Source organism: Anser brachyrhynchus (assembly GCF_964034855.1).
Source record: "Anser brachyrhynchus genome assembly, chromosome: 1".
NCBI classification, from domain to species: Eukaryota; Metazoa; Chordata; class Aves; order Anseriformes; family Anatidae; genus Anser; species Anser brachyrhynchus.
In genome coordinates this window covers 145,290,920-145,301,622 of record NC_137694.1, presented here as the reverse complement: position 1 = coordinate 145,301,622, position 10,703 = coordinate 145,290,920, and the positions used below count along the sequence as shown (strand labels likewise).

The window sequence follows — 10,703 nt, the reverse complement described above, 5'->3', positions numbered from 1 at the left end:
CCCCCGCCTTGTCCCCCCTGCCTTGCCCGGCCCCGTCCGGCGGGTGCCGCTCGGTGAAAGCCCCGCAGGCTGCGAGGCAGCCGGTGGCCGGAGTCCGACTTGGGGCCGCCGCTCTTGTGCCAGCGGTGTCCCGAGTGTCCCGGTCCCCGCTGCCTTAGGATGGATGGGGTTAGGGCCGCCGAGGGGGAAAAGCAGAGCAAAGCCCTCCCGCCCCCCCCCCCCCCCCCCCCCGAGCTTGGCGCTTGGCTGTGAACTTTCCGCCGGGGTAAGTTCTCCTTTAAGAAAAGGAGCTGCTCCTTATGCATATTTAACGCCGGGTGTCTGCAGTGCCCAGATGACGCGGGGCTGGAGGCTCGCAGGCAGGACCTGAGCTGTAGGGGAAGTAAAGGAGCCACCCTTCACCCGCACCCTCTCGCTGGGAGCCCCTTGCTCTGAGCCCATGTAAGTCAGAACCGCGGGGCTGGGGGTGGGGGGGGGGGCTCCCTGCAGGGCGATAAGGGGGCTCTTTGGTCATCCCCATCGCAAACCTGACAGTGCGCTGGAAGGCAGGACACCTCGGACTTTATTATTATCATTTGTTAGCATCGTTATTCTTATTTTCCTGGGGGCGCGGAGCCGAGCGCAGGAGGGAGGAGCCCCCAGGAGCATCCCCCCCGGAGCATCCCCCCGGGACCGAGAGTGCGGGATGAGGCCGGGCAGCCTCCCCCCGGTGGCCCTGTGCACTCCTGTATCCGTCCGGAATGCCAAAATTGCAGGGGAAGGTCAGCCGGGAGCTCTTCCCCCGCAGATCGAGTGGGATGGAGAAAAACTTCGGGTGCTGCGCTCTCGGCGGTTTCCTGCCTTTTAAAGTGAACTTGTTCGAGTGTGTCGCTCCCAATGCGGTTCAGTAGTTGTGCCTTCAAATTAAGTTGCTTTCTCGGTCCTCACTGGGAAAAGCAGACATGTGTCCTCAATTGTATAGCATAAAAAAAAAAAAAAAAAAAGCCCTACTAGGTACTTTATGATTCCATCTGGAGAAATTAAAAGCCCAGAGCTGTAATGTTTATTCTTACATAGTTTACAAAAAAAAAAAAAAAAAAGGGGGGGGGGGGGAAATGTGTGAGACACATGTCTCCAAATATAACCAAAGTGCTTTCCCTTCTGGTTAAAAAGTTGCATGCGAATGTTTTCATTTTAACACTCCCTGCCACCTGTACTTCGCAGGGAAACTTTTCCTGGCGTTAGCGGCGGAGCACCAATAGTACTTATTAATGGATTAATTATTATTATGGCTGCTGAATTGACTTAAAGTGCTTCGGAGGCCAAACTAATCCATGTTAATCAGTTACAATTAATTGTGTTTCAGCTGCTGTTTTAAACACAGTTTCCCAGAGAGGGGAGAGGAGGCTGCTCGTAGAAGGGGGGATGCTCCTGGGTTCCCACCCTGCCCCCGGGGGTCTCTGAGACCGGCGCAGCCCACGCCCGGTGCCCGCATAGGGCTTGCGGGAAGGTGCGGGGCCAGCTTTGGTGCCAGGCTCCGGGTGCCGAAATCCGCTCAGAGCAGAGGCTGCGGAGCGAGGGACACCTCCCGGAGGAGATTTCCCCCCCCCCCCCCAAGAGCTCGCATTGTGCAGAGGGCAGCAGAGGTGGGGGCTTGTCGTGCTCTGTTTGCTTGGCCGCTTCGGCCCGGGGCTTTTGCTTTGTCCGCGGAGAAAAGGAGGCAGCGGTGGGCAGGAAAGTCAAGGGGGGGGGGGAGAGGAGGGAGGAAAAAAAAAATCCCACAGGGGACAGCGGCGGCTGGGCTGGCCCAGCCGGGCAGGGAGCGAGCCGGGCCGGCTGGTGGCAGAGTTGGGCAAAGTTTGGGAAAGCCCCCCCCGAGGGTAGGGGGGCACGCACCGGTTTCCTGCACCCTGGGGGAACCGGCAGGCGGGGGGGGGCTTCCCCTCCGCTGCCAGGGAACGGGTTTTTCCCTAGGAATAACGCTTCCCCCCCCTCCAAGCTCGCTACCAAACTTTGGGACGGGGGAAGGAGGAGGGATGGAGAGGGGCCGGCGGCACCCGGGGGGCCCAGCCCGTCCAGGGGGTACACGAGGGGTCATCGAGGCCAGCTCGCACTCCCTAAAGAAAACTCTGCCCCGCTCCCAGCCCTAGCCTTCAAAACGATTGTTTTTTTCTTTCTTTTATGGGAGTCCACAAACTGAGAAACTACACTCCTCCCATCCCTCTCCATTCCCTCTGGAATTAGGTTGTTGGGATTCTTTTTTTTTTTTTTTTCGGTTTGATTTTTTTTTCATCTCCCACTCCGACTCTTTCTCAGGGATTCGCCTTCTTCTTCTTCTTTTTTATTTTTTTTTTTCCCCACCCCGTTGACTCTGCTCAGCTTTTGCATAACACGGGCAAGCAAAGCACCAGCCAGCCCTCCCCTTCTACGTGCAGACGGACCTTTCCTGGAGAGCAGCAGACCAAAGAAGCAAAACAACTTTTACCTGCAAGGGAAAACAGTGTGCACCGCCAGCCCCCGCAGCTGTAATTCAATGGAAATGTGGGGAAGGAATGCATTTCTCCCGGGGAAAGGGGACAGACGAGGTGGCAGCGGGCGGCCGGGTGGGCAGGGCACCTCTCCCCTGCTCGTCACGCGTGGAATCGTTTCGTCCAGCTGGAGCGGCTCTTGGTCTTCTCCCAGGGGTGCAGGAAGCACAAAAGCAGGCTGCTTTTGATGAAGCACGCGTCTTAAGCAACTTTCTCCCTCCCTGTTTTTATTTCTTTCCTTCGGCTGCGGGGACGTTGGCGGCCCGAAAAAAAAACAAACAAACAAACAAAAAAAGCCACCCTTTTGCGTTTGTGCAGGCACTTTGTCGTCGGGGCAGCGCACCCGCATTAGATTATCGCCGGGGAATTTATTTGCATGCAGCTGCAAAGCCGCAACCCGGCTGCTGACCGCTGCGCATAAAGGGCTGCCGGGGCCGGCCCCTGCCCCGCCGCCGCGGCTCCCAGCGGGAGGGGGGCAGGATCCGGACCCCCCTCCCTTCACCTCGCCCCGTGCTTTTTTTTTACTCCTGGCACAGCCCCGAGGGGTCCCGAGGCTGCAGGTGCGTGCGCCCCAGGGCCAAAAGGGGAGCTCGGCGGCCTTTTTGGAGGGCACCCCGAGAAAAGCTCCCCCAACGCGTGTATCCCAGGGAAAAGGATCTCCGAGGGCTGTTTACGGTGTCTTCAGACCTCCAGTCGTCCTGCTGGTCGTTTTTCCCCCTTACCCCCTCTCTGATGCTCAGACAAGCAAGCTGGTAACCTTTGGAGCAAGGGCTTTAGGCTCCGGCCACCTCCGCTACCTCCAGCCCCCTGGGGCAGCGTGGCGAGCATCCAGCACCTCTGCGTGTCTCCTCGGGCCTCCATCCACCTCGGGCTAGGTCGCCAAGTCTCCTTCACCTCTTCCTGGAGAGCCAGGAGGTCCCCCGGGCTCGGACCCCAAGGGGGAAAAAAGCCCCGAGGGGGGTCGGGGGGTCCCCTCTCTGCGTTGCAGGATGGGGTCAGGGCAGCCCCCTCTCCATCCCCCTGCCCCGACCACAAGCAGGGGGCTCCAGGGGCGGAGACCCCACTGTCACAGTGGTTTCGGCGGCCGGGAGGCAGCCTCCGGGGCTCGCCCCGTCCCGCAAGGCTCCCGTCCTCGCGTGGGAGCTGCGCGGAGCCCCCCGCGTGGGGCGGCCGCGGCGAGCCCCGGGGGCTGAAGCCGTGGGAGCTGGCAGGGGGGCAGAGAGCAGAGAAATGCGAGCAGGAGTGCGGGAGCGAAGCCTTTTGGCAGCCTCCGTGCGGAGAGGGGTGCGTGGGCATCTCCGCGGAGGGTGCCTGGGTTTGTTTGCCAGGGGGTTTGGGACAGCTGCCGGAGGGGATCGTTCCTTCCCAGGAGATGCTTCCCTGTAGGGGCGTCGGGATGCAGCTGGAGGCCGAGGAACAAAGCGGGCATCTCCCGTCAAGGTGACTGACTGGTCCCCTTCCTTTGTTCCTGCCATTGTTAATGACGGGGCTCGCTCGGCTCCGGCCTCGGCCCTGCTGTACGCGGCGTTAACATCGCCTTGGCAGGGCAATTGAAAACCCCAAACCAAACCCCACCGCAACATCAAGGGCGTCAAGCCCAAGCCTAGCTCTTCAGGTAAAAGCTGCCTCTTCTGGGCCGCTGAGGATGGTGCTGTCACCTCGCCTGGGAGCCACAGAAATCCACCTACCATTCGTAAGATTAGGCACATCCATATCCATCGGTAACACCTACGGGAGACACTAACGCCGTCCTTTAGCCCAAAAGAGCATTATTTGCAAATGCGCACTGCTAGAGCACGAGGAAACTCTCACCACGTTTAAAAAAAAAAAAAAAACTAACAAAATTATTCCTTTAATTTCGGTCATCTAAACGTAGCAGTAAACCTGAGCGTTTATTGACTCATTTTCTTCTTCTCGAGGTAGCGGATGGTATTTAAAGTTCAACATTTCACACAGCTCCTTGTTTAGTTTAATTTCCCCGACAATCTAGGCGATTTCGGCAAACTGAGTTAAGAATTTTTGTACACATTTGGGTATGGATCTGCATAAAATAGAGAAGGCAGCAGAACTGGGGAGTGGATAATTTATTATTTTAGGAAGAGAAGGAAATGCATGTTTGCATGTGTGTGGGTGTGTGTGTGAGAGAGAGAGGGAGGGAGAAACAAATGGAGAGCCTTGCACCTTACATTTGGTCTGTGGCTTTAGCGTGGTCTCTGGAGCAAATATCTATTATATTTCTTTGAGAAATGTCCCACTCGGGCAGATGGGCCCCTGTTTTGAATGAGAGATCTAGAAGATGAAAGAAATGTATGTTACTCCAGCACAATTCTTCACCGAGCCATTTTTTCCCCCCCTCTTAGAAAGATTAGTTTCAGCTCTGCTTTCCTGGGCCCATTTTCTGTCGGGGCAGGGACATAATAATGATCAATGCCCAGCAGTTCTCATTTCTTTTGTACTTGGTAAATATTCAGGATGCCTTGAGCTTGGCGGGGAGGTGGAGAAGTGGACCCAAACTCAACCTCTGGTGTCCCCATCACCTGGCTTTCACCTGCAGCCACACAGAGGGGGAAAACCCCAAGGAAACAGAGAAAAACAGCCAAAAGAAACCCCAATCTGAAGCCTCCTACCACCAGGCACTTGCTTTTGGTATTTCAGCCTTGTGCTGGGCAAAGTGCTCTACCTGGCTTTATACGAGTAGCCCCGAGTGTACAGCAGCAGTGCTCCAGTTGGAAATGGAGCCTGGAGTTGTTGAGCAAACAGCCCCTGCTCGGCTGTAGCGCACGCTCAATGCTCTACAGTCAGCTCGATGGAGCACTGGCAGGGAAGCATCACCAAGCATTTCCAAAACTAATAACAAAAAGGTTACTATATATAAAACGTTTCTACATCCCACACTGCCTCAAGTTGTTTAAATTTCGGTTTTCTGCACATAAATATAGCAGCCATGCGGTTCCCCATTAGCCAGCCCCTGCTTTTTTAAATCAATTCATTTCAATTTGAAAGGATGGCCCCTAACGCAAGACAGTCAACAATCCTTTGGCTTTCTACACTCAGCATGGACCTGGGGAAGAAATAGCGTCTGTCTTTGTCATTTCACACGCCTATTGCGGTGCCTTGACTTTGGGTTTTAGAGCAGGCCTACTCCCGACGAGGGCAGCAATCCCCAGCTGTTTTCGCCTTTCTAATCCATTTCCCCCCATCTCATCTTAGGCTCCCTCTGAGGAAAGACCAATTCTGCTGGCATCCCGCGTCTGGACTTTGGAGGGCATGGCAGAGCAGCTGGATCTGAAAGCACCATCCCCATAGGTAGAAATCCTCCTCCACACCACACACCTTTCAAGGAAGGCAACGAGGGGACACGTGGAGAGCCCAAACGTCTGGCATTGAGGAACTGAGATCCACCTTGCACTGCCCTGAAGGGAAGTTTGTTCCCAAACCGATTACGTTGTGGCGTTCAGTGCCGGTGTCAAATCGGTTCAAGCCATCCCAAGTGTAAAATAAAGATCTCCGCCCGGGTACGCCCGTCGTGCCAGTGAGCGTGTCTTGCTAACCTTCCTCTGTTTCCTCTGCCTTGAAGGTATCGAGCTGATGTAGCACTATCTTTTCACCCCACCGATGTACGCAATAGGAACAATTCAGGAAAGTTATGTTTAGCTTTTTTTTTTTTTTTTTTTTCCCTTGCAGCTGAAGAAATGCAAGCTATCAGAAACAAGCCTATGTTTGAAGGTACAGTTTTCAACACGTGAGTGGGAAACATATGTACTGGCACAATCCTGCTGCTCTGCAAGGGCTGCATTCGGATTTTGGCTTTTAATCTCAACTCTGTTAGGGAGAGAGAGATGCAAAATGGAAGGAAGCGTGATTATTTGTGCTGTAGCCTTGTGATAGTCATCCTATAACCGTTGGGAAGAGAAGCAAAACACTCTGCTAGAGCTCTGGATGAGCCTGAGGTTCAGGGGGACTCGAGTCTTCGCAGGTTCTCACTTCACTGCCTTTCTTCCCTGAGTGTTTGTTATATGGGGTTCTTTTTTTTTGTCTGCTGTTCTACGTTTTAAACTGAGTAGAGGCTAAACCCTGCTGAGAGAGCAAGCTCCCTCCATCACAAACTCACGTTTGAAAACCTCTACCCCCCTTGACCACCCCCCTTCAAGCCATCCTCCCCTTTCAGGGGAGAAAAGAAAACCTCAAAAGAGAGCGAGAGAGAAGGGGGTTGGGAGGGGAGAGGGAGGGGAGACCCCCCCGATTCCTCGGTGACCTGCACAGCTCGGACAGCCCTCCGAGTTCCCCTTCCCCTCCTGTGGACAAACCCCGTTAGAAAAACACATGCCTGCACCTAAGCAACTTTTAATGTGGTTTGGGTTTTTACAATTCAGGTTATGTTTTAGCACTTTCAAGGGGTAAAAAAAAATATAAAATAAAGGTGGGGATGGGCATGGGGAGGGGAGGGGAGGGGAGAAAGTTTGGATTTAGCCTTTTGCTGCTGAAAAAGCACCATAAAATAAAAGAACACAGCCAAGAAGAAACTAAGCAAGCCCATCCCGAAGCCAGCCTTCGCCACGAGGGAGCTGAAGGCACACACAATAGCACACAAAAAACAGCAGCTCCAACTCTTAATACCAGCACCCTGTGCTCACCGCCGTGCCGAAACGCCCCGGCCTGGTCTTGGTGGTGCCCTTCAGAGCGGCCACCTTCCGTCTCTGCGGTGCGGCCTCTGTCCCCCCTGCCTGGGGACTTGAGGCTTGGCAGGAAAGTTTCTGCGCTGCTGCAGGCGTATATACACACACAGGGATCTATGTTATCCACACACATGCACACACAGCTTTATATATAGATACGCATGTAGGTGTAGAGTCTATGTTTAAATACTCCTATATATACACACACAGTCCTCCTAGGATGAGGTCATTCCACAAGATCTGGCTGCATCGAACGCCAAGATCTTATCTCCGCCGATCTAAGGAGCAACACAGACGACACGCTAGCAGAAGTGGAAAGAAATTTGGGAGACAAACATTCAACAAGGTGCCCCCGGAGGCCCCTCTGCCGCCCTCCCCAGCCCAAGAACCCACTCGCTCCTTGCATGAGCTGCACCCCGCAGCGTGGGGCTGAGCCCTCCTGCTGCACCTTGAAGTTTTTCCCCCCCCTTTTTCTTTCTTTTTGCACCGATGCTCGCCTCCCTAACGCGCTGGTGGGCTGCAGCTTAATACATATATGCATTTTTTCCCCCGTGGCTCCGAAAGTCTTGATGTTTTTTTGATTTCAGCAAACCGAAAACGGAAGAGGGGGGGAGAGATGATGCTCGGCTGCGGGACTCCGAAAGGTTTCGCTTTCCAGCTATCAGCAGCGCCAGGAGACAGCTCCATTAAAAAAAAAGTAGTTTTCCACCGCTCTTGAAAAGCCGTTATTTTTTACATCGCTTTTAGGGAGATAGATTAACAAAACATCACATTTCAAGCCACTCTGATCTGTAATTAAACGGGGGAGCCGGTTTGTATTCTCCTATGGCTTTTACAGAAGTTGCAGTGATCCAAAGTCAGGTTGCTGTGTCAGAGTGGCATTTTTATTAATGAGAATACAAAAAGCTTGCATATTCTTAGCCCGGCTTGAATTTAGTTGCTAAGCAACCGCTGTATGGTAATTCATCCGCGAAATTTAAATCGGGGAGAAAGGATCGTGCGGTTTTTTGCTCAATGGGCGCCACGAGGAACACAACTTGTGGGACCCGCAGCAGCCGCCGCCGCCACCGAGCCGCCCGCCCGCCGCACCCCGGCACGGCCCCGGACCCACCGGGGCCTCCCCAAGGCCCTCAGGGGACGAGGACGGGGTTTGGGGTCGGGGTTGGGGTCGGGGTTGGGGCCGGGGAAGGGAGCGGCGGCCGCCCCGTCGGGGCTGCCCACGCGTGGGGCGCCCGCGAGCGGCCCCGGCCCCGAGGGGTCCCGGAGCGCCCCGGTGCCGCTGCTCGTTTGGCGGCGGGGAGGCCGGGAGGGAGGCTGGCCTCCCCTCGCTCAGGCCTTAACCCCTCCGCTTTTTGTCTCGCCAAAGCCTCTGTCGGGCAAAGGAGAAGGAAAAAAAAAAAAATAATAAAGGAGGAAAAAAAAAAAAGAAAAAAGCGAAGCTCCCTACTGCTGTGTCATTGATACCACGGGGTCGCTCGCTCCCTTTCTTTTCGCCTTTCTCAAGCCTCCCATTGAAGGCTGCACCCGCTCAATTATCGCAAACTGCAACTGAAAATCCTGGTGGGCTCGCTGGCCATGTGCCTCCGCTGCCCTGAGCCATCCTCCTCGCCCCAGAAAGAGCGCTCCCCTCGCCCTACCTGGGCTCCTGGGGGTCTCGCCACCGCCTCCTCGCCTTAAATCCTTCCTTCCTCGCCCGCATCCGAGGCCAGGACTTGTTGCATCCCTTTTAGAGTTTGATTAATTACCCTGGAACTTAAGCAAACTACACTGCATGTGGCGAAGGAGCTCATGCCTACAGTGCTGTCCTGCAGCTGCCAGCCCCAGACGTGATTTTACGCTCTCGTGCGAGCTGGAACAAATAGGACTGTGCCTCTAAAGGGCTACCTGTGTAAATATATACAAGTAGCAGCTTGAAGGCGTCGATCATTTATTACAAAAATAAACGAATAAATACTACAACATGTTGTTGCTTTCAACAGGATAAATATTTTACAAATATATAATTAAAAAAATCGAATTGTTAGGATTATTTAAAATGTTACACTCATTGATAATGAAATTATCAGAACCGATTATTCCCTAAGCGTTCCATTTAAACCCGGCCGTACAAAACGAGTTGGGAGCATTGCAATGTGCAAACACGAGTCACTACATTAAAGCAGGAGGATTCTTTAGAGATCACTTCCGAGAGGAACCGCTGCGTTTTTCAACCAAGGCAGAGCTCTTGGCTGAATCCCGGGAAACACGCGGCCCGGCAGCGGTGAGATGACTATTTAAATACACCTGAAAATGATTTATTGTACACAGACGAGACGGGGGAAGGATGGGATGGGAGCGAGAAGACCAGGGCGTAGCAGAGGACCGCAGGAGATGAGAATGTAAACTATAAATAATCACATCTCGGGATTACCCAGACCGAGCAAATATAACTTTGTAAAAGCATTTGGCTTTCCTTTAGGTAGGAAGAAAAATATAAAAATAAAAAAAGGAAGGAGAAGAAGGAAAATGATGCCGACTCAGTCACCAAGCACAGAACACTGATATTATAAATGAACACAATTACGAAATTCATTAGGAGATCTGGCGATCTATAACAATATTTTCATTATTTACACGTGTAACAATATCACCCTGAACGCCAAACCTCTCCGTGATTATCTACCCCTGGTCATCTCGCAGGCTCACAACCCTGAAATGCCCAAATACATTCAGAGGATTCAGTTTCGGGGGGGGGGAGGAGGAGGATGGGGGGTGATGGGGGGGGGGGAGCGGAGGGGGGACACGAGCGCGGCCTCACTTTTTTTGTGCATGATGAGCAGACGGAACCGGGCACATTTTACAAGTCCCTACAACCGCAAGCTACCAAACCCTTTAAATCCCAGCTCCTCGTACGCAGCAGCAAAACCGCAAAGGTTGCCTTCTAATGGCAACCAGCGCCAAGCCTTGGATGTTAGCTCTTTGTTGCCATCCAAATCCCAGGAACCGAACCCCGCCGAGAAATGCCACCAGCCCTTCGCGGCGCCCCACGGCCCCCTGTGTCCCCCCCACAAGGTGCCAGCACCGAGTCCCTCCTCGCGTGTCCCGAGCGCCCGCAGCCGGGGCCCCGGGGCCGGTCCCCGTAAGCGCGACACCGGCCGGGCTCCTGCTACAGCGAACAAAGAAGCAGCGTCCTTTACCCTTTCAGGCTTTTTTTTTTTTTTTTCCCCTTTGTGTTTTATTTTTTTTAATCATCATTATCACCGTTATTATTTTTCCTTCCGTGTTAGCAGGGCCTTTCGGGTCTCACGGGCCGAACCGGCGGTGCCGTTCGAGCGGCGTTCGCATACCGCATCCCGGCACGCTCGGCTCGCCCGTGATTTATGGACTGACACCGGGCCTATCTGCGAGGAATAAATGTTTTGTTGTTTCTACGGCGGTTTTCTGGGGTTTTAACCCCTGCGTCCGTAGCACGTAGAGAAGCGAGGGATAAGGGGGGGGGGGGGGGAGGTGGGGGAGCGGTCGAGGGGGAGGGAGAGGAAGG

The 10,703-nt window shown here is 54.1% G+C and overlaps 1 long non-coding RNA gene across 3 annotated transcripts; it reads left to right on the top strand.

Annotated features, from left to right (window-relative positions):
- The first annotated feature begins 212 nt into the window (after nucleotides 1–212).
- On the top strand, nucleotides 213–7,891 carry LOC308199019. 3 transcript variants are annotated; one of them, XR_013954334.1, is made up of 4 exons: nucleotides 286–441; nucleotides 5,718–6,084; nucleotides 6,192–6,233; nucleotides 7,771–7,891. It is a non-coding gene; the product is annotated as an uncharacterized lncRNA (long non-coding RNA). The 3 variants fall into 3 exon arrangements; XR_013954335.1 differs by having other exon boundaries at nucleotides 289–441; nucleotides 6,192–7,891; XR_013954333.1 differs by having other exon boundaries at nucleotides 213–441; nucleotides 5,718–7,891.
- Nucleotides 7,892–10,703: the final 2,812 nt, after the last annotated feature.